We start from the raw sequence: 12,715 nt of genomic DNA on the forward strand, positions 1-12,715 counted from the left end.
GGTGAATTTCACTCAGTTAGTGGAGACCGCTATCAGAGTTTAGCAGAGTGTAGCGAGGGAAGATATACTCCAGCCAGATGCGGGACAGTTTAGGACGCCTGGAGAAACGAGAAGTAAAAATTTTAGACCTCCGTTCTCTGAATAGTCGGGTATGGGGAGTTTTGGAGGCACGAGCCAACAAGGTTTGAGTCAAAAGAGGTCAAGACCTACAGCTGGACCGAGTGGTAAGATCAGTATCAGGTCATGCTAGCGAGTCGGTAGCTAGTACAGGAAAGAGACCACTTTGTGTAAACTGTGGTAGGCCTCATACAGGAGTATGTTACGGCAATAGAAATGTGTGCTTCCAGTGCGGACAAGCGGGGCATTTCAAGAGAGATTGTCTTCAACTAGGTCATAGAGCACAAAGTGAGCAAAGAAGAGTTACCCAGACTGTAGACCAACCTAGAGCAACCGGAACTAGAGGTGAGGGATTTGGTGCAGTTAAGTAGAAAGGGGTAGCTGGACGACCCCAACAGCAACAACAACAGCAACAACAGCAGCAGTGGGGTAGATTATACGCTATGACACACCAGGAAGTGGAAGAGGCTCCAGATGTCGTAATGGTACGATAACTTTATGTAATCAATCCGCTTATGCATTATTTGATCCTAGTGCTACGCACTCATTCATATTTAGCATGTGTGCATTGCATATAGATAGAGTGACTGAGCGTATGAATGAGGATTTGTTTATCTCTACGTCTGTAGGAGATACTCTAGTTGTACATGAGTATTATAGGAATTGGGAAGTAATTCTTGGAAGTCGGAGTTTATGGGTTGACTTGATTCCATTAGAATTACTAGAGTTTGATGTTATCTTAGGTATGGATTTCCTAAGTAAATACTATACCACTATGGATTATTTTAGGAGAGAAATAGTGTTTAGAAAACCAGGTGAAAAAGTGATAAGCCTAGTAGGAAGTAAAAGAATACTTTCAGGAAGTTTAACATCAGCAGTGAAGGCTAGGAAGCTGTTGAGTAAGGAATGTGAAGCCTATTTAGCTTTTCATAGAATAAGAAGCTGAGACCTGAGGATGTACCTGTGGTACAAGAATTCTTAGATATGTTCCCTGAAGAGTTACCAGGCTTACCACCTGACAGAGAAATAGAGTTTACTATTGAGTTAGTTTCGGGTACAACACCTATATCCCAGGCACCATATAGGATGGCACCGATGGAACTGAAGGAGTTAAAAGTTCAGTTACAGAAACTTGTGGATAAGAGGTACATTAGACCCAGTGTGTCGCCTTGGAGAGCTCCAGTCTTGTTTGTTAAGAAGAAAAACAGTACTCTTAGATTATGCATAGATTATAGACAGTTGAATAAAGTGACCATTAAGAATAAGTACCCATTACCTCATATAAATGATCTCTTTGATTAGTTAAAGGGAGCCACGGTGTTCTCTAAGATAGATTTGAGATCAGGTTATCATCAGTTGAAGGTGAAAAACATAGATGTTCCAAAGACTCCATTCAGAACTAGATATGAACATTATGAGTTCCTAGTAATGCCATTTGGATTGATAAATGCTCCTGCAGTATTTATGGATTTGATGAATAGGATATTTCATCTTTATCTAGATCAGTTTGTGATAGTTTTCATAGACGATATACTAGTATATTCTAATAGTGCAGAGAAGCACAAAGAACATCTGAGGATGGTGTTGCAGATGTTAAGGGAAAAAAAGTTATATGCAAAATTTAGTGAGTGTGATTTTTGGTTAAACCAAGTCGTATTCCTTGGGCATATAGTTTCAGCGGACAGAGTTAGCATTGATTCCCAAAAGATAGAAGCAATAATCAACTGGGAACAACCCTTGAATGTAACAGAAGTACGCAGTTTTCTGGGCTTAGCAAGTTATTATAGGAGATTCGTGGAAGGATTTTCTAAGATAACTCTACCATTAACAAACCTGACCAGAAAAGATGCGAAGTTTGAGTGGTCGCTAGAATGCGAAAATAGTTTTCAAGTGTTGAAACAGAGGTTAGTGTCAGCACCAGTATTAACTCTACCTACACCAGGTAAAGAGTTTGAGGTCTATTGTGATGCATCCCGACAAGGGTTAGGATATGTGGTGATGCAGAAGGGAAAGGTAGTAGCCTATGCTTCTTAACAGTTAAAGAAGCATGAATGTAACTACCCTACACACGATTTAGAGTTAGCAGTAGTTGTGTTAGCTCTAAAGTTGTGGAGACATTACCTGTTTGGTGAGCGTTGTCATATATTCACGGAACATAAAAGTCTGAAGTATATTTTTTTATCAGAAAGAGCTAAACTTGAGATAGAGAAGATGGATCGAGTTGATAAAAGATTATGACTGAACAATTGACTATCACCCAGGTAAAGCAAACGTGGTAGCTGATGCTCTAAGTCAAAAAACCAGATCAATTAGAGCTAGTATCAATTCAGTGAAAGGCACACTGATTCATGAGTTGTATAATGCTAGGGAAACATTATCAGTTGGTCAAACAGGAGGTTTACTAGCTTCATTTCAAGTGTGTCTTACTCTCGTAGAAGATATTCTACGTGAACAGTTAAAAGATTCCGATCTGTAGAAGTTAGCTGAAGAAGTAGGTAAAGGATTGAGGACGGACTACTAATTAAAAGTGGACAAAGTGTTATTAAAAGAGGATAGGGTATAGGTACCTAAGAACCTAGCACTTAAACAAGTTATACTAGAAGAGGCACATAGTTCCGCTTATGCTATGCATCCGAGCAGTACGAAGATGTACAGAACATTAAAGAGATCGTACTTGGCCTGGTATGAAAAGAGAAATAGCGGAGTATATTGACAGGTGTCTAGTATGTCAACAAGTTAAGCCAGATGGACAGAGACCAGCAAGATTACTTAATCCACTCCCAGTACCAAAGTGGAAATGGGAATATGTTACAATGGATTTCCTGTTTGGGTTACCTAAGACACCAACGAGCTATGATGGTATATGGGTAATTGTGGATAGATTGACAAAAACAACTAAGTTTTTACCTGTTAAAGTTACTTTTACCCTAGACCAATTAGCTAAGTTGTATGTTGATCGAGTTGTGAGTCAGTTTGGAGCTCCAGTTTCAATTGTATCGGATCGAGACTCCAGATTTACATCGAAGTTTTGGCCTAGTTTGCAGAAAGCTATGGGAACCAAGTTATATTTTAGTACTGCTTTTCATCCACAGACAGATGGTCAGTCTGAGCGGATAATCCAGACATTAGAGGACATGCTGAGAGCGTGTATATTTCAATTCAAAGGCAATTGGGATACACATCTGTCGTTAATCGAATTTGCATATAACAACAGTTACCATTTGAGTATCAGAATGGCACCGTATGAAGCACTATATGGAAGACCATGTAGAACTCTGATATGTTGGAATGAAGTCGGTAAGAGGAAATTACTAGGTTCAAAACTTGTGCAACAGACATTGGATAACGTTAAGATTATAAGAGATAATCTTAAGATAGCTCGAGATAGGCAAAAGAGTTATGCTGATAAGCGGAGAAAAGAATTGGAGTTTGAAGTTGGTGACAAAGTATTTCTTAAGTTATCTCCGTGGAAAGAAATACTCAGGTTTGGTAGGAAGAGAAATTAAGCCCGAGATATATTGGACCTTACGAGATAATAGAAGGAGTTGGCCCAATGGCATATCGATTGGATTTACCTCCAGATTTATCTCGTATCTATGACATATTTCATGTGGCAATGCTTAAAAAGTATGTGCCAGATCCTATCCATGTGTTGCCTAAGCAACTAATACAGTTGAAAGAAAATTTGTCTTATGAAGAGGAACCAGTGGAGATTCTTGACAGAAAGGAACGGGTATTAAGGAATAAGACAAACCCCGAATCCTAATTTCTCTACTTGAGTATGTTCCCTACTGAGACTAGTGTGGTGAGTAGGTTGATGTGGAAACTAGTGTGTGATGGTAGAGAAAATGGTGGAAAATTAGAAGAAAAGTGTGTATTTTGAAGCTTGACTTTTGGGGAAAAACTTGGAAAATTGGATAAGTATAAACCTATATGATGGCTGCATTGGATGCGTTGGATGAGTTGGATGCATTGGATGATGGATGTGTTGGATGCGATGGATGCGTTGGAAGGATGGTATGCGTCTATGCGGCTGAAGGAAGGAAAGTTGAAGTGATGCGTTGGAAGGTTGGATGGCACAAGGGTATGCGAGACGCAGGCAAGGCATGCGCTGGAGGGTGGCATGCGTCGATGCACAGCACCCAGCCAAGCGCTCATGCGTCGAGCGCCTCTGCCAAGCGCCCAGCCCATGTGTCGAGCGCCCATGCCAAGTGCCCAGCCTATGGGTTGAACGCCCTACCGAGCAGCCATGCATCGAGCACCCCTGTCATGCGTCGAGTGTCCTACTAAGCGCCCATGCGGCCGAGCAAGCCCTGCGAGTGATGCCCAGCGCCTATGCCACACGCCCATGCATCGGTGACCAGCGCCTATGCAACACGCCCATGTGTCGGTGACCAGCGCCTGTGCCAAGCGTTATGCGCCCATGCCACGTTAGCCTTGCGGTGATACCTAGTGAGCCATGCGTTGAGGACGAGTGGCCATCCTATGCGTTGGTGGTGGCTGGCTCTTGCGATGGTTAGGACTTGCGGTGGCTAAGTGAGTTGGCTTGTTATGCGTTGATTATAGACTATGCGTTGATGACACTATGCGTTGAACATCCAAGGGTTGTGGACACATATGAAAGATGAGCTCACATAGAGGAAGTCATCAAACATGTGTCTTCTTGGGAGGAAACATTAATCCTTAAGCAATTGAGGTGGTTGCATAAGAGTACATGCAAATTGAGCCCCCTTACGTTGGCTATGTAGGAGAAGGACACTTAGATTTCGTTGATCAAAAGTTGTGTTGGTAGTGTGAGGAAGAAACACTTGAACATGCAGCCAAGTAGGAGGTGTCGACCTTGGAGAGTGTTTGGACGCCTATAACTAGGGCCAAGGATTTCTTTTTCCAGAGTTGGAAAGTTGAGTAAACATTGCGTTGAGAGCAAAATCCATGCGTTGATCATAGAACTTTAAAGAGGACGCAGTGGACAGTGAAGTCTGGAAAAAAGCATCAACTTGGGATGAGGAGTTCTCCCAATATACTGATGCATTTGGAGTGATTCTATAGCCACCTGAAAGCTCTGAAAGTCTAGTTTTCAGGGTAGGGCTTTCTGAGAAAAAGCTCTTAAGGATTGGGCTGGAAACTGAGAAGAAGACAGAAGGGTCAGGCTGTTAGATAAGCTTGGGTCAGTCTTGAAGATTTTGAGATTTCGGCCAAACCACAAGGAGTTCTGAGCTCATAATTTAGGGTAAGCTTCCTAGGATATTTTAGAATATGTTTGTAGAAGGAAGTATCTCGGAATAAGGCTTAGAACTATGAGTAATTTGAGTGTTAAATTGAATCTGGATTCTAGGGGTGAAAAAGGGACCCGAGGTAGACATGGAACTACTAGAGTGAGAAATTCCTAAGAGATCGAGGTGAGTGACTAAAACATTTGACTAAATATTTACAATGTTTTAAAGAAGATTATTCTCATGCCAGCTAGTTTTACAAAGTGATTTCCAAGCAAACCATGAGTTATGTTTTAAACGCATGCATGTGTGGGAAGTTTGTTGAAAAGCTATTTATATGTGTTAAATATACCCAGCATGCATTAGTATCTTTAAAGCCATGTTTTTATATGTGTTATACTTTACATGCTTTAAAGAGAAAGTCATTCATGACTAGTTTTACTTAAACGCGATACCGAAGGAAATTTGAGAAGGTATCCGCCCAACTAGATATCGAAGGACATTTGAGAAGGTACCAAACCAAACGGATACTGAAGGACAGTTGAGAAGGTATCCTAGCAGCTCGATACTGAAGGACACTTGAGCAGGTATCTGAGTAGAAGTATCTAAAGTATGACGGTACTTAGTATGGCCGCGTGCACGTAGTAAGTTAGAGTCAGAGATTAAGAAAAAGGTTCTCTCTTGATTAGCAGTTGGTTTGGTGTTGGGATTATTTTTAACTAAAACAGGGTTATTCTCGACTGAGAAACAGTTTTAATGTTTTATGATTAAAACAGCTTTATATGCTCTATGCTTGGAAAATGTTTATACTGCAGTACAAGGTACTGTAGAAGCTTATATTTCAGTTTAAACTCTTTATTGAGATTTTTGCATGAGAATCAGTTATCTTTCTTAAGTCACTCACTGTGCTAGCAAGCTCACCCTGTTTTCAAATGTTTTCCTTTCCCCCAGGTAGCAGTCAAATCTTCAGAAGATAGTTCTGCATTTGCTCTGCCACTAAAGGATAAAGATATTGTAACCCGTCTATTAGGTGGTTACTGTAAATATTGTACACATGTTTCTGTTGTTCATATAGGGACTAGGGTTTTGGGCTTTGGGATTTGTGAATCTAGTGTTGTAATGACTCTAAACATGTTATATTTCTGAAGTAATAAATTTATGGCCTATAAGGCATTCCACTGTATATGAGTTATATCTTGATATCAGAGTTATTTCGCAACAGTTATTAGGCAGTAAGTGTCAACAAAAGGGTTGATAACTGCTGCAGTCACACCCTTTCCTAGGCTGAGAGGGTGGTATGGGGTGGGGTGTGACAATGTGGATGCTGACTATGCTGGTGATTTGGACAAAAGGAGGTCCCTAACAAGGTATCTATTATTTATGTCCTAATCTAATTAGTTGGAAAGCAACATTACAACCTGTAGTGGTTTATCTACATCATAAGTTGAGTATATGGCTTTAACTAAAGCAATTAAAGAGGCATTGTGGCTTAAGAAGATTGCTAAAATATTTTGGAATAAGTCAAACAGTGGTAAAACTCTACTGTGACAACCAAAGTGTGATGCGTTGATTTATCATGCAATGTAAGGATGTGTGGATGCAATGATCATACAAGTTTTCCTAACAAAGCCCAAGTATAAGTCTTCTTAGGGTCCTAGTAAGTCCAGGGTCAAACGTAGGGATTACTAAATAAATATGCGACGGACTCTCTAATTTTATTGCAATGGTGATAAAGAAGTAGATGGTGATGTAATTTAGATTTTCTAATGCGATGGAATTAAACGCGGAGTGATGAAAGGGTGGTGTTGTAACAAGTATGCGATGAAGGGGTTGAGAAGAGATTTAGCTAATATTTCTTAAGATTTTGTACAAGTCATGCGATCATGCTATACACAAATATTAAGCACTACATTTCTCAATGCATAATGCCACATTTCCTATTTCTAGGATGCATGCGATATGTATGGTGTTGGCTTTTTGGCCCTTAATCTCAAATTAATTAATTTTAATTAATTAATTAATCAATGTTTTGATGATAACAAACTCAATTTTTAATTACTGAAAATCTTAGTGTTTTAATATATCCATAGCGTAGAGCTCAGAACAACGATTTCAATACCTCTTGAATCACTCAAATCGGAGCTAAAACGAAGGCGATATGACCAAAATAAGTCTATAAAGAAATTACCGTGGTGGATGACGTGGCATAACCAGACTATTTGCATGTAGACATGTGGCAACATATTGGTTGAATGGTGGATCATTAAGGGATTAACATATGATGGACTTTTGATTTAAAATAAAAAAAATTGAAATTAAAAATAAATTTAAAAGAAAAATAAATTTAATATTATTTTATGTTTGTGTCTAACGGCTAGATTTTACACATGGTATGTTTTTTTATTTTTGGATTGACTTTAAAAAGAATGAATTTAAAAAGAAAATGAATTAAAAGGAAAATGAATTTAATATTATTTTATGTTTGTGTCTAACGGCTAGTTTTTGACACATGGTATGTTTTTTTTATTTTTTGGATTAATTTTAAAAAGAAAATGATATTCAAAAGAAAAGGAATTTAATATTATATTTTGTTTGTATCTAACGACTAGTTTAGTTTAAAATCTCCATCATTGATTTTTCTTTTCCAAAATCCAATAATCCAAATTAATTGTGGTTTCTAAAAAATTTTTCCATCTCTATATAAATCATCTTACTCTCCAAATTTTAAAACCAACAAATTTTACATTTCATAATCCTCCAAAACTCAAAAGTTTCATTGTTGCTCTCTCTAAGTTATTGTAAGGATAAACTTGTTGAGTGCTTAAATTTGTAAATCCACACTAGTGAGAGTTGTATTGTGTTCTTCAAAAATTTCAATATTTGTAACGGTTTGATCCGAAACCGTGGAAAGAATCGAGTTTGCTCTTGAACCCGTAAAAGGAGCGATGGTGTAATGGTTGGGCTCTAATCTGTGGTCGGAAAGATTTTATTCAAATTCCCAAGAGGCGCGAGTTTGAGCGTTTTCTTCTCTAACTCTTTCCTTTTTATTTTTACAATTTATTATATGTTTTAGTTTGTTCTTATTTATTTGCTAAAATTTGATAGAATTAAATTATCACATTTTTGTCATCTTATTTGTTGCATAAATTGAATTTTTCTTATTATTTATAAAAAGTGTATTAATTAGTTTAATTTGGTTAATTTAGAAAAAATGTTTAATTAAATCCTATTCACCCCTCTAGATTCCGACTCTCTCAAGCCTAGATTCCGTCTTTAGACTACTCTCTCAAGTAGTCCAAATGATGAATGAAGCTACATGAGACAAGATGATCGTATAAAGTGCATAGCTTAAGTCATGTCAGCTAAGTACTTCTCAACCCATTCACAAATTTAGTTACTCATGCATGGTATGGAGAGACTGAACATAAATTGAAATGAAGTTTCCATTTTTGCAAATAAAGTGTTGAGTACAAAACAATAAATGGAGTGAGAAATATCAGTCAAATAAGCGATGTCTTGCTTCCTGTGGCTTTTTACACTACTCTTATCACTTCGACTCTTTTCCAATTTGTAGAATCTTGCTCTCACAAGGGTTGGGTGTCTCTCCCTCGTGCTGTTTTCGGTAGTCTCTCGACTTCTCCGAACATTAATTTCTTTTCAAGAATTCCCTTCCCTCGGCTTCATCTCGCCTCTTGGCACTCTCTTCTGGTTTGGTAATATTGGATATTTATAGATTTCAAGGTGAAGGATGGGCAGCATTAATTTCTATACTCTGTTGCGCCGTCTGAAAGTCATCGGAAGTTCAATGTATTTGCAATGATATGGTCTTTAATGACCGTAAACTGTATTTTAGAACTGACCATGACCGTTATCAGCTTTATGTCCATCATGTTTTATTATGATGTCACCTTTATATAAGGTCTTTACGCGATCATTTTTGGGTACTTCTTGCAATCGCAAACTCAAATGCATCATCGCATTGTATCCTTGGATCACAATTACTCAAATACATCATCGCATTGTATCCTTGGATCGCAATTTCAGACACCCCATCGCATTGTAACTGCTAACGCAATTTAATGAGCGTTAGCAATCGCAATTTTCTAATTTCAACTGAGATAAAGTAGAGACAAGGGAAATAGAAATCTTAAAGGTTCACACATCAGCAAACATGTTGACAAAGCTAGTTTCAAAACTTAAATTGGTCAAATGTCTAGTTGAAGAAATCATGACTCAAATACTATTCAACTAGTTTAGTTTATAACTAACTTTATATCGGTTGTTGGTATGTTTTATAAATACCACATATTTTCCATACTTTCTTTTTTTTTTTGTTTTAAACAAAGCAAGCTATAGGTAATCTTCAAGTGAAAAAGAAAAATGGATTTTCCCGTGGACGTAGGCTTATTGGTCGAACGACATAATCCTCTGTTTGTTCTTCTTCTCTTTATCTTTTCTTTTGATCGACATCAATCTTTTTGCAAATCACAAAGACACAATCTTGTTATAAAATCATTTCGATTTCAGAGTATCGAGTTGAATCGAATATCGATTTTCTTCCATCGAGTAGCATTGAGTCAGAAGTTTTCATCTTCGAGTAAAGATTAATACTCATTGAGTAGAGTCGAGTATCGATCAACACCCATTGTGTTCCATCGAATCAAAGAACAGAAACTCATCGAGTATCAAGCAGAAACTTACCAAGTATCGAGGATTTACAAAGCCTTTCTCAGTCATTTCTTCACCATCTCTATGTTGATCTTGATTAATTGGACCTAAAAAAAATAGAATAACCCAACATAAATTGAAGCCAAAACTTGATGGGTAATAAAAATCTTCAAGAAAACCATATAAACTTACCATAATAAACAAATCCTCCCTCAAAACCAAGGTTCCGGGAGATCCGACGAAAAAAATCCAACGTCGAAGCTGGCGGTGGCGTCTGAACGAATCCACGAACGTGGATGACTGGTTGGGTGAATGGCGAAATGACGACGGCGTGGCTGGAGAGGGTCGTCGGCGCGGCGTGAAGCCCACGGACAAGCCACTCAGATGAACGACCAAGCGACGCGAACGCACAACGACGGCACTGGAGTCAACGACGAACGAGCGCTTGCGGTGGCTCCAGGCGACCGACTGCATGGTCCTCGAGCAGCGCAATTCAGGCGACTCGGCTGGATGGACGCGCGTTGCAGCTTCGATGACGGCGCTAGGTTTGAACGCGAACAGAGGGCGGCTTCAGCAAGGGTTTCTCACGCAAAACGAAAAATGAAAGTTTTTTTTTTTTTCCTTGGGGGGCGCTCGTGTGGCCCATCGAGAGAAGAAGATAATTTCTTCTTCTTTTTATAGCTTAACTTTCTTTATATTCTCTTCGTTTTTTCACCTTTTCTTTTTACTTCCAACCTCCCATATACATATAATCCAAATTCTTTCTCCCTCTTTAAATTCCAATTCCAACTTATAAACAATTCTAAATCTCCCAATTTTAAATCAATTTTCCAAATTGAATTAAAAATTTGAAATAAATTTAAATTCTTCTTAAATTAAATTTCAATTTATAAATACTTTATTCCCAACAATAATAAAAATTCTTCATGATAACTCAAGGTGTTATAGTATATTTCTTCGACCAAGAAAGTACAAATTTGAATCTACCTCTCTCATGGTATTTAACTCTTAGAAAAGAAATGGAAAAAAAAAGTCATTTTAATAACTCCACCTGGTATCCAAAAATCAATCTAAAAAGAACAAAAGAAATTGGGAGGAAAATTCAGTCTTGTAGGACTAATTACGCTTTCATCTCGAAAAATAACAAAACACGGAATATTTGCCTAATCTGAAAATGCTTTAACATTTCTTTTAATTGCATTGTAATTAATCCAACGATTTCATTAATTATATTGTAATTAATTCATCAAATACATAATCGTAAATGTTTCGTTTTGTTTTATGATATTCAGTGTGGTTGGATTTTCTCTTTCCATGCAGATATTTTGACATTTATTTTTTGTTTTTAGTGTGAAAATCCTCCAAATTCATATCTAAGGAATTTTCTATCTTCAAATTTTGATTTGAATTTTGAGATATCATATTATATTATTTTCATAAATCTACTTTCTATTAATGCTACCTAAATCATACGGTTTTAAGTTTTTTTTTTTTTTTTTTTTATCAATATCTTTATTATAATTTTCTTTTCAACAATTTATAAATTTTTTTTTTTATCATTATCTTTAATAAATTTTTGTTTTAAACATGAAGAATGATAGAGCTATCTCTTTTCTCACTTATTCTTCTTATTTTTAAATTTGACTTTATCATTATATTTATTATGATTTCGTTTTAAACATGAAATATAGTGTTTAGTTCATAATAACTGGTCTTTATCAACAAGATCAGCCTCACATCTTATTAAAATTAGACTACAAAACGACCATGGTCAACTCTTAATTAAGTGTCCATTAACTCTTTCATTGTTTTTTATCTCTCCTATTGATATGGCTAATCAATGATAAAGGATTTTGTTCAATGATATGTGGGATGAAAAGAACGACTATCACGACTTTCGGACCATTGAAATTTTTGTTCAAACATAATCATTTTGTCGATCTGATCCAATTTAAATTTTTTTTCCTACTTTTGAATTTGGTATTTCTCGTTTAATTATGTACCATGATGTTTTCTATAATTCCAACGTTATTAGGATCGTAAAGGACAAAGATATATTTAATTTTACTTAAATATCCTGAATAGCTCCTTTAATTGCACTATAATTAATCCAACAACTCAATTAATTACACTGTAATGAATTCATGAAATTTATAACTGCTCTATCGATTTCCATTAAGATATTCAACGTGAATTAACTTATCCTATTCCTGTGAATATGTTGGCATAAATCCTAGATCTAATTTTGAAAATTCTTCAAATTTTTATTCAAAAAATCTTCAATCTTCAAATGTTGATTTGAATTTTTAAATCTCATATTATATCATTTTTCCTAAATTTGATTTTTGATTTCACTTTGTTTGATTTGGTTTGAGAAATTTATTGAAATATTTGAATTCAGAAAGGGAAAAGAAAACTATAACTTTGATTAGGTCAAAGTCAAATTTAAGTTAAAAGTTGATATGTGTGTATTTATAGGAATTAAAAGAAAAAAAAAAGAAACTTTAAATTATTTTAGCCTGAAAACGCAGTGTGAGACCCATAAACTCTAACCTACAACCAGATGTTGTCAGCTACTACTACGGCCACTTGCTATCAACTACTGCATATCATCAACCGTTGACTACTATGGGTAAGTCATGCACCATTTCTCTCACTCTCCCTCTCATTTCATCGACTGATGTTGCTTATTGTAACTAGCCTCCATAGGTTTGCCG

The 12,715-nt window shown here is 36.7% G+C and overlaps 1 long non-coding RNA gene across 2 annotated transcripts; it reads right to left on the reverse strand.

Moving 5' to 3' along the window:
* Positions 1 to 8,755: 8,755 nt before the first annotated feature.
* LOC120083404 (uncharacterized) lies at positions 8,756 to 10,665 on the reverse strand. 2 transcript variants are annotated; one of them, XR_016531104.1, is made up of 3 exons: positions 10,191 to 10,665; positions 10,032 to 10,105; positions 8,756 to 9,393 (listed from the first exon to the last, which is right to left on the reverse strand). It is a non-coding gene; the product is annotated as an uncharacterized LOC120083404 (long non-coding RNA). The 2 variants fall into 2 exon arrangements; XR_005483414.2 differs by lacking the exon at positions 8,756 to 9,393 and having other exon boundaries at positions 9,923 to 10,105; positions 10,191 to 10,329.
* Positions 10,666 to 12,715: the final 2,050 nt, after the last annotated feature.

The sequence above is a fragment of the Benincasa hispida genome, chromosome 8 (assembly GCF_027475165.1).
Source record: "Benincasa hispida cultivar pf3 chromosome 8, pf3_genome.v1.1, whole genome shotgun sequence".
Taxonomy (NCBI): domain Eukaryota; kingdom Viridiplantae; phylum Streptophyta; class Magnoliopsida; order Cucurbitales; family Cucurbitaceae; genus Benincasa; species Benincasa hispida.